The 10,118-nt window shown below is 40.4% G+C and overlaps 1 pseudogene; it reads right to left on the reverse strand.

The window, feature by feature from the left end:
- Positions 1-1,022: 1,022 nt before the first annotated feature.
- Positions 1,023-1,141, reverse strand: LOC120603995 (uncharacterized; annotated as a pseudogene).
- Between the last annotated feature and the right edge of the window lie 8,977 nt (positions 1,142-10,118).

The raw sequence follows: 10,118 nt of genomic DNA on the forward strand, positions 1-10,118 counted from the left end.
CTGAAATATAAAAAAACCACAATCAATGTTATCACTATTACACAATTGTTTTTTTATTATATATGAATATGTGTATGTGTGTGTGTGTGTGTGTGTGTGTGTGTGTGTATTCATGTGTCTGATAAAACCTAGAGTTAAGTAACTCTTTTTAAAATCAAGCATTTGCACATCTGCAACTAGGAATTAAGTGGGTTAAAATCACTTTCTGAAGAGATTAGTGCTTGCAAAACTTTGGTCATATATATGTCACCTTCTGCCATATGGTGTATCACACCCTTTCCATTTTTATTTATTATTTTTCTTTAAATGAGAAAATCTCTCCTTTTTCTTTAAATATTTATGCAAATATATAGTATACAAATAAATACATATTATATATACGTCTTTTTACATATCATATATATTATATACATATAAACACGGCACTGGCTTACATAGAGAAATAGTATTTTTTCTGACACATATTAAAATAAAGGCATTCCTATTTTCAAAAAAGATTAACACCTGAGTTCATTCACATCCCACGTGTTGGGAAACGTTCATGTGTTTATCCTTCAGGAGGGAGAGAAAGCTCTTTCACTCTCTCAGATCCTCGCCAAGCTTATTTTTAAAGACCTCTTGAGTAGACTTCATAATCGCTCTTAATTACAACTTGAATATAAGCTCTGTAAAGATGGGATCTCTGGTCTTTATCACTGCTCCATAAATATTTGTGGAACTGATTGGTTAATTCCGTGATTTGCCTTCTTTCTTCATGCTGTGCTCTGTGGGTGCAGTAGGAATTGTCATAAGACGTTTTACTACTGTGGTTGATGGTTAGCGTGCATTTGTAGAAGAAATGGCAGAACTGGGAACTCTGTGTCAGTTCTGGAAAATTCATTAAAAAACAAAGAATCGTGTTGATTGGTGATTGCTTGTTCCTCAGGGTATTTTTATTTTTCTTTAGGTGAAGCAACCCTTGGTTGACCTCACAGACTGCAAGGACCTTGTCAGGTTACAATCCCTTTTTTTTTCATTTTTTACGCCTACAGCACCTGGTCTTCCTAGGTGGTCTCCCATCCAAATACTAACCAGGCCTGACCCTGCTTAGCTTCCGAGATCAGACGGGATCGGGCGTGTTTAGGGTGGCTGGGCTGTAGACAGATATTTGGTTTTGATACTAGGCCTCATTCACATTTTTCCCTGGCTTTTGGAAGTTTCCCTGTAGATTATTTTTGAGTCGTGAGGTTTTAACTTTTGCAGAGGGTAGTGCTGATGCTATCACAATATAATTAGAAATTTGGAAATGTGGGGTAAAATCCAGCTAGGGTATATTTGGTTTTAGTTAGATCTGCAACTTATATAAGCAGCCATAACTGAGACCCAAATGCTAAATGTTGCCTATAATTAGAAAGGCCCACATTTATAACTGATGGTTAAAATCACTGTAACTGGTACTTAATGGGCTTACTTTAGGTATTCTTATAATCAAGAATGTGTAGAAAGCCTGCGTATGCCTTTCAAAGGAAGATTCACAAAAATCGTCCCTTTAAAAAAATAAGGTCACTTTATAAAGCGTGATTGTCTAACGTTCTGCTTTGTTAAATGACATAGTTTGTAAGTTTTCAAAGTGCCATCTGCATTTTATAATTAGAGCAGTATATTTTTCTTCTAAACATTTGACAGATTAAGAATCCCAAGGTCTCAAACATAACTTTTCACAGCATGTGCATAATGCTGGAAGCTTCTGTATATATCAATTCAAGATGAGGATAGGCTATTAGTAGGACAACCAAAATTAAAAGGAAAAAAAGAGCTAGAACTTGGGGTAAAAAAATGTGAGTTGGTAAAGTCATTGCTTAGCCCTTCACTAGCTTGAGGAATTCTCTGAACTCCTCTGGGCCTCTCTTTCTCGTCTGAAAAATGGGGAGAACGGGGAAGGCAGGATACGGGTCTGGAAGGGAGGAGGATTCATTTCCACAAATATTTCCCTGAGTCTCCATCACATGTCACAGCCTTTCTCAGTGTGTGTGAGACAGAGCAAAAATCGGATGAAGCCCTGCCTTCAGGAAGTTTATAGTCTATATTCTACAAGACAGGAAAATAGAGATAATTACATTATAACATGCACATATGTGTATGTGTGTGTGTCAGTGACCAGAAATAAGTAGATAATTATTTCTTCATTCATTCAACAAATATTGACTGAGTACTTCTTATGTGCCAGAGACTAAAGACACTGGATTTTCACCATGGAATGAAACAAAAAAAAATGACCCTGCTTTTATGGATGCATGCCCTTTTGTGCCTGCCATGAGAGCAGTATGGGGGCTTTGAAGAAGAATAGAGTGGAGATAAGAAATTGGGGTAGGACACATCGCTATTTTGGATATATTGGAGATGGCTTCCATAATAAGATGATGCTTCAGCTAAGACCTGCAGACAGGTGGGAGTGTGGCCCACAAGCCCCGACGTGGGAGTGTCCGTGGAGAGTAGCAAGGAATGAGAACGCAGCACAAGTATGTTAGGGCCTTATAAGCCATGGCAAGGATTTCAGAATTTACTCTGTGTGTATTGGGGACCGTAAGATGGTTTTAGGCAAAGAACGACATGATCCCACTTACGTATTTTAAAAAAGATCACTGGCTGCTGTGTGAGACAAGGGTATAAACAGGGAGAGAGGTGAGAAAGTTGGACTGACAGGAAGATACTATGATGCCCAAAGGAGAGGGTATTTTTACACCAAGATGTAATGCAGTGGCTAAGGAGAGGCAATAGGAAGCTGGGAGAATGCTGAGCCATCCTCTACCCCGTGGAAATGGGTATGGAGGAAAGAGTAACCCAGTAGTCTACAGAAAAGCAGTGCTTTCAGAGGACAATAAGAGTTCAATTGTGCTGCCAAGAGATAGAGAGCACAGTGATGAGGAGATAGGGTGAGGAACTAGGGGGGACTCTGGTAACCACGTGACTCGTTTCCCAAGGAGCACAAGATTTTGGAAGCAGGAGGTAGAGAAACACGGAACAGCATGTGGATGAAAAACGTTAGCAGGAGGATAGCAGACTGGAGGGGCTTCCATTTTTCAGGGCTGACAATATATAGCTGAGACGGAGCAGCTCATGAATACAAAGTGGGTGTCAGCAGCATCACATTTTCAAATGACGCTGAGGAAGGGAGCTGTAATGCTAATTAAAAACTACTGATTTAAAAAATTTCCTAGGGCATAGAAATCCTTCAGTGCGAGAACCTCACTTCGAGAAATTTATTATCTCGAATAGTTAAGGATATATGCAAATATTTAACTACAAACACATATAATGCAGCGTTATTCATAATAATTCATAGAGTCAAAGTGTCTGGTAGTATATATTGGTAGATATAGTATGTCCTCAGAAGAGACTATTATGTATACATTTACAAGGATGTTGCACAAGGAAATTTAATAATATGAGAAATATTCCTGTGTTATTAAGTGAACAAGCTAAGTTAAAATCAGTAGTTCCATATTATTTACTTATGAGGGTCTTCATTATCTGAGATTTCTTTATCTGAACCCCATGGTTTAGAAGAAAATAAAAGTTATCATAACATAAAAGTATTGATTAATACACTACTTCGAAAAATTAGTTCTTGTTTAAATATCCCTCCCTGCTCAATGCCAATATTCATCACAGTCGTGTTCTAGTTGATAGAAAATTGATTTGAAGATGTTACAAATATCTAAAAGTGATCAGAAAAGGAACCCAAACTGTTTATTAGTTATTGTAAGTGATAAATGAAGGTTCCACTCTTCGTTATCTTCAGTCCCAGGACAAGATTCTCTAGGCGTTCTTTCTCTCATGATGTGTGTGCTTTTTGATAAAGATGTTGATGAAGGTTCGCCCAGGACCTGGCTCATCCACAGTCTTCCCATCGTTCCAGCATCCGAGACATGCAAAGGAGCAGGGACAGGTCTTTAGGTGAGAGGAGAATGAGATGGATATGAAGCCAGTGGTAGCAGCCTTGCACTGTGACGAGGGTTCAGATCTTCTGAGTCATGCCGGACCCTCCAGGGAAAGGATATAATGAGAGGATTAAGAGGCAAACTCTGGAGTCAGACTTCAAATTCTTAAACAAATGCCTGTGGGCTTCTATTCTCTTTAGTCATCTATAAAATGAGGTTAGAAATACTTAGCTGTTGTATGGGATGGATGTGAACCTTCAACAAAATGGAATGTGTCAGGTGCTTAGAACAGGGTTAAGCATATATTAGGCTCCGATTTTATGTTAGCTACCATCTGTACCACCACCACCATCAATACCATCATCATCATCATTGTCATCATCCTCATCTCCACTACCGTTATCATTCCCATCCTCACCAGGAGCAGGAGCAGCAGCATCCCAAATGATAATGTTGGCTTTCCAAATGGACTCTTCTAAATGATTGTCATTGTTTGATATACTTTTTAAAAAATTGCATTTAACCTTATCAGGTGTATCACAATCTCGGATAATCTAGTAGCATTTTCTGTATTATAACACCTTCGCTATTCAATATCTAGCATTCAGTGACCATCATGACCCAATAGTTAAAATGATAATATTTGTATTTGACCTCTTGCATTATTCTATTTCCATCTTTTTAACTAAGAGCCCTGAATTTAGGTGTTAAATTTTTCAGAGAATCCGAGAATAGACTTGTCAGGGTATATGGTTGAAAGTCAAAGAATTAGTCCATCAAAAATGTTATCTTCCGTCTCTGATCCTGTACAGTCTTGTATCTTGTATGTCTTTCCTCTAAAATGAAGGGATATTGATGTTTATAATACTTTCTTTAGGCAGGAGTTGCCCATGCAGTAACTCTTCAACCTTTCTTTCTTACTAAGACAAGCCATAGTTTTGATGCTGTGACCAGTGCGCCCACCTCAAAGTCTACATTTTCTATCATCCCCTGAAGGTATGGCTTGCCATATGACAAGTTCAGGCCAGTGAGATGTAAATGGAAGTCACTTGGTGGGACTTCCTGGGAAAAAGCTGAAAATCACAACTCACATGCAGTCGTTTGCCCTTTCTCTTTTTTCTGGCTGGAATGTGCAATTAATGGCTGGAACAGCAGCAGCCATATAGCTATCATGAGGCAAACCACACGCGAAGAGCAGTAGAACCAAAAGCAGAGAAATATCTGAGACATCAGAGTCATCATTTCATCCTGGGTTGTGATAGGTTATACTAACATATTTTCTTTTGATAACAAAAACCTTTTCCTTATTCTTACAACAAATTAATAAATTTGTGTTAAGTACATACTACCTTCCAAGAACTGTGAAAAGCATTGTGAAAAATTCAGTCTTTCAGGTTGCTTGTAAACTGGCAAGATGTTTACAATCCAGTATGTAGTTTCATCATATCAAACTACCGATTTCATAAGGAATAGATTACCATACATAGGAAGCATCAATTTGAACCCCACATTCTCAAAAATAAAGTCATATACCTAAAAGTCTGTTGGCATCATCTATGAAAGGGACTGCAGTGAGGGTAAGCTGTGAAGACTGTTTGCTTAGAATGTGTTAGACGTTGCATCCGTGCTTCAAGAACATGAAAATTAACAACATTTTTAAAAGGCGCTTTTATGTTTTTCATCTTTCAGGTGAGAAAATTGGAGTTCAGAGAGGTGAAAGGGTTGCACGTAGCTGTGTAGTGAGTAAATGGCAGACTCCACGCTGAGTCAAATTCCAAAGACTATGCTCTTACGTGCTGTATTATGACTTCAGAAAAACAGCTGCTGTCGATTTTCATGGGAGGGATGATGGAAGTAAAGGCCATCGTCTTAGGGTAAGGGAGGGTCCGACTCTCATCTAGGGGAACGAATGATGAGAATAGATTCTCATCAAGAATCTATCGTAGGACACTTTGGTTACTTCCATATCCTGGCCACCGTGAATAATGCTGCTATGAACATCGGTGTGCAAATATCTTTTCGGATATGGGTTTTCAAGTCTTTGGGGTAAATACCCAGTAGAGGGATTGCTGGATCATATGGTAGATCAATTCTTAGTTTTTTGAGGAACCTCTATACTGTGTTCCGTAGTAGCCGTACCAATCTGCAATCCCACCAGCAGCGTATGAGGGTTCCTTTTTCTCCATATCCTCTCCAGCATTCGTTATTACTTGTCCTGTTGATTATAGCTATTCTAACAGGTATCTCATCGTGGTTTTGATTTGCATTTCTCTAGTAGCTAGCGATGTTGAGCATCTTTTCAAAACTTTTCAGGATCTTAAAGGAGTGGTTCATTCTCACGAAAATAAAGAGCTCTGGCAGATGATGATTTGTTCGTGATGGTTCAGTGGCTCAACAATATAAGGGCAACAGGTCAGCATTCCTGCAATTGTCTGAACTTTCCACTTATAGTTGCAAGACGGGCCTGACTCTTCTGAGCATGATGACGTTATCCCAAAATTTCCAGAGCCAGAGGGAGTGGAGCAGAGCATTTCTTCTCCAATGCCATCCTCTCGCTGGGGTGAAAACTCAGTTTCTTATGGGCCTGCAGGGGAATATTTCTGCTTATATCATATTGGCCAAGGCTGGGTCACATGACCACCTGGGTCACATGACCCCTCCTAGATTGTCTGTTATCTGCTCCTCTCTTTCCTGAGGGACCTCTGCCAAATATTGGAATACAATTGAGGTTCTGTGACTGAGGAACAAAAGAGTCGTTGGCACAGTCGCTTTCTGGCATTTAGACAAGGCACTGGGCGAGAAGGATGCACTGGAACCCCATAATCACTAAAGCAAGCAGTGGCTTTGGAGGTGCTTGGTTTGGAGATGGATGTGGAGCCTGCCAATTAATTTGGCAAAGAACTTCACTTCAGTGAACTTTAAATAAAGAGCACAAAAGAGGACAAATGGGAATTATTTTGTAATCCGACTCAAACCCTGCGCATTCCTGAGTCACTGAAGAGGGCAAGGAGGAGGTTTTCCTGGCATATGCTGTCAATGGCCGAAAGCAAGAGGGAGTAGAGAGAAAGCTGTTGTTATGCCTGGAACCTGTCACAAAAATCCCACACGAGCAAAATGAATGCTACGTTTCTCAGTGGGTGATGCAGCCCAGGATTCAGCACAGTCTGTTGGCTTGCAGGTTTAACCAGAGTTATTTTCCTCCTTTTAATAACATTCACTATATTGACAGTAATTTGCAGGTTTTTAAGTTCTGCATATTTTCCCACTAAAAAAAAATTCTTTTTTTTTTTTGCTTCCCTGAGACCATGTTTAAGAAACGCCTGAGGAAAGCAAAAAATAAAGTAATTAAAACATTTTTAAACCACCGTGCATTAATCAGAAATGTCTGGAAATTTCTCCTGGCTTTTGCACCTAAGGCACTGCTCCTATTGAAGTGACATCGCAACATTAGGGCATTTATTGTTATGAATTGGATTCCTAATCATGAAATATTTTCCACTGAGAATTGTTTTACACTATTAGGACTGTAATAGATTTTTAAAGCTTTAAAACAATAACTTTTTTTGCATGACAAACAGCACATTTATTGCATACAAAGCCTATTATTGTGATTTATTAGAGATCCTAAGTATACCTTGAACTGTGAATATGTTTTCATATGGACAGGTGTGTGTGTGTGTGTGTGTGTGTGTGTGTGTGTGTCTACAAAGAAAATCTTAAAGGGCCATACAGAGTGGGTCCTATAGGCAATTGATTGAAATATTGGCTCAAACAATAATATATTGTCAAACAGATAATTATCATTGTAGATGTAGTGAAATCTAGGGGTTCAAAGCAGGGCTCTGAAGTCAGACTCTAGGGTTCCAGTTCTCAGCCTGGCATTTGACCTTGGGAAAATTACTTAATTTCTTTGAGCCTCAGTTTCCTCATTTATCGATTGAGTTCATAGCAAATACGAGAGTAATATTAATAGCAACGATAACGATAATGATGGTGATGATCCTATAGTTACTAGTTACTGAGCGAGAAGCACTGTTCTAAGCATTTCTTATGTAGTCACTCATTTACTGTTATTCATATTAATAATTATAGGGGTTTGTGAGGAGAAGATGTAACGTTATGTGCCTAACACAGTACTTCATACGCTGTAAATATTTTTAAACTCATAGTAGCAAAAGTAATATTAATCGAATGAATGAGTGGGGCAAGTAAGTCAAAATGGAGCAGACCAGTTCCTATCGAGACCCCGCCAAGGATCCCCAGGCTGTATTGGTTATTGACTTTCAGAGGCATTGCCAAAGTGTTCTGGGCAAAAGTTTTTTGAAGAACATCCTACCGTGCCAAAATCTACAAAACACATTAACGGGAAAGAAACCTTTGTCTAGAGTCTTTAAAACTAGAGCCTGAAAGAGTTTCACATATTCGCATGTAGATCTGGGTATTTCTAGCTGGAACCTCAAGAGTTTAATTAAATATTTGCGCAACAGACTTTTTCCCCAGAACGTTTGGCGAGGACGTTTAAAGCACCTGCTGCAGTTCCAGATCGGCTCATCTCTTCCTTGGCGCTTGCCCTTTTCCAGGCCTGGTGCACAGCACCACTGAGCGGGTGCCAAGGACACCCCGCGCGCACTGCACGAAAGGCTCCGATGGGCTTTCCGTGCCCCTCGGTGTCAGCAGAGTCGTTAAGCCCTCCCCCCGTTGACTTTTTCATAATGAACACAAAAAAACTGGCTACCGCCATGCATTCATTCATTTACTCGTCCATTTTCCAAGAGCAGCCAGGGAGCTCTATGAAGAACGTGAAGCGGACCGCGGACATTCTCGAATGTTTGTAAGCTTCAGCAGTTTCCCATGCATCCTGAGAAAAAGCTCAGCCCCTTTAGCCCGTGAGACCTGCGCGATCCCCACCTCGCCTGGCTCTGGCTTCATTTCGCATCGCTCTTCCCGCCTCTCTGCCTCAGCCACACTTGTCTCGCTGCCTTTGGTGGAAGAAGCCAAACTCAGCCAGTTTCACTCGGCCCAGCACGCTCTGCTCTACCTTTCCCGTCACTCGCTTGGCTCAGATACTTCCATCTCATGAAGGCTTTTCTTATCGGCCCTACTTAACGTAACTCTCCCATCCCCGGCATCTGGAATAGTATCGTGCGCATCAAAGGCGAGAGCGGTTAATCGATTTAAATCACGTGAATGATGCATCTACAATGTTTAAACTGTTCTCTTTTAAAGAAAATGTTTAGGTATATCGTTAAACCCAAGGAGGCTTTGTGAGACTTTAGGTGATCTCTTGACAGAAAGAGAGTGATAGTCAGGGCTACTATTTACGGCGGTGAACTGCAGTTTAAGTGGCAGCAGGAGCCTGGCAGGTAAACCATGTTTGAAGCCAACCTACTGTTGAAGAGAAAGGATTAGATCTGTGGCCCAACTACAGGGTTATACCCCTCCCTCCCCAAATAATGCAAATTAAATTAAAAAAAATCAATCAATCAAACACTGTAGGCTTTGCTGCGGATTCACTGGCTGGTTTCTAATCCTTGGCGGAAAGCTAACCCTGCCAGGTGTTTTTCTACACCATCTGTGGGTAGGTACTCTTTCACGTCACACTCACAATAGCTCCGTGAAGGACATACCGTTGCTTACATCACGCATGCATGCGGTGCGTGGGGTTTATAGAGCAGGGCTGACTTTTGCCGTAAAGGGCCAAATAGTAAAATCTGAGGCTTGGTGGGCGCCGTGGTCTCTGTTGCAACTACATACAATACTCAGCTCTCTCTGCTTTGTAGCTCAAAAGCAGACACATCCAGGACACGAGCAAATGGGGGTAGCTGTGTTCCAATAAAATTTTGTTCGCAAACACAAGCAGTCGGCTGGATTTAGCTTGCTATAGTTTGCCAGCCTCTCTTATGGAGAGTAGGTAATTTGCCTGCATTTAAATAGCTGTTAAGGGTTTGAACTAGGTTGTCCTGACTCCCAAATGTTGGATGTGAATACTTCATTTCTGTACGACCTCTCCTTCCTACTGGCCCATGCAATAGGCCAGGACCACCACAGTTTTTAATAACTATAATGAATATTTATTGACTGCTTACTACACACCAGTCAAGCTTTAAAGGATCTAATGTGTATATTCAACGATTTTTATCCTCATGGCGTTGAAGAATGAAGACTCAACTCCGTAACTGAAATAAAAAGCTGAATTTC

Source organism: Pteropus medius, unplaced genomic scaffold (assembly GCF_902729225.1).
Source record: "Pteropus medius unplaced genomic scaffold, Ma_sr-lr_union100, whole genome shotgun sequence".
In the NCBI taxonomy this organism is placed as follows: domain Eukaryota; kingdom Metazoa; phylum Chordata; class Mammalia; order Chiroptera; family Pteropodidae; genus Pteropus; species Pteropus medius.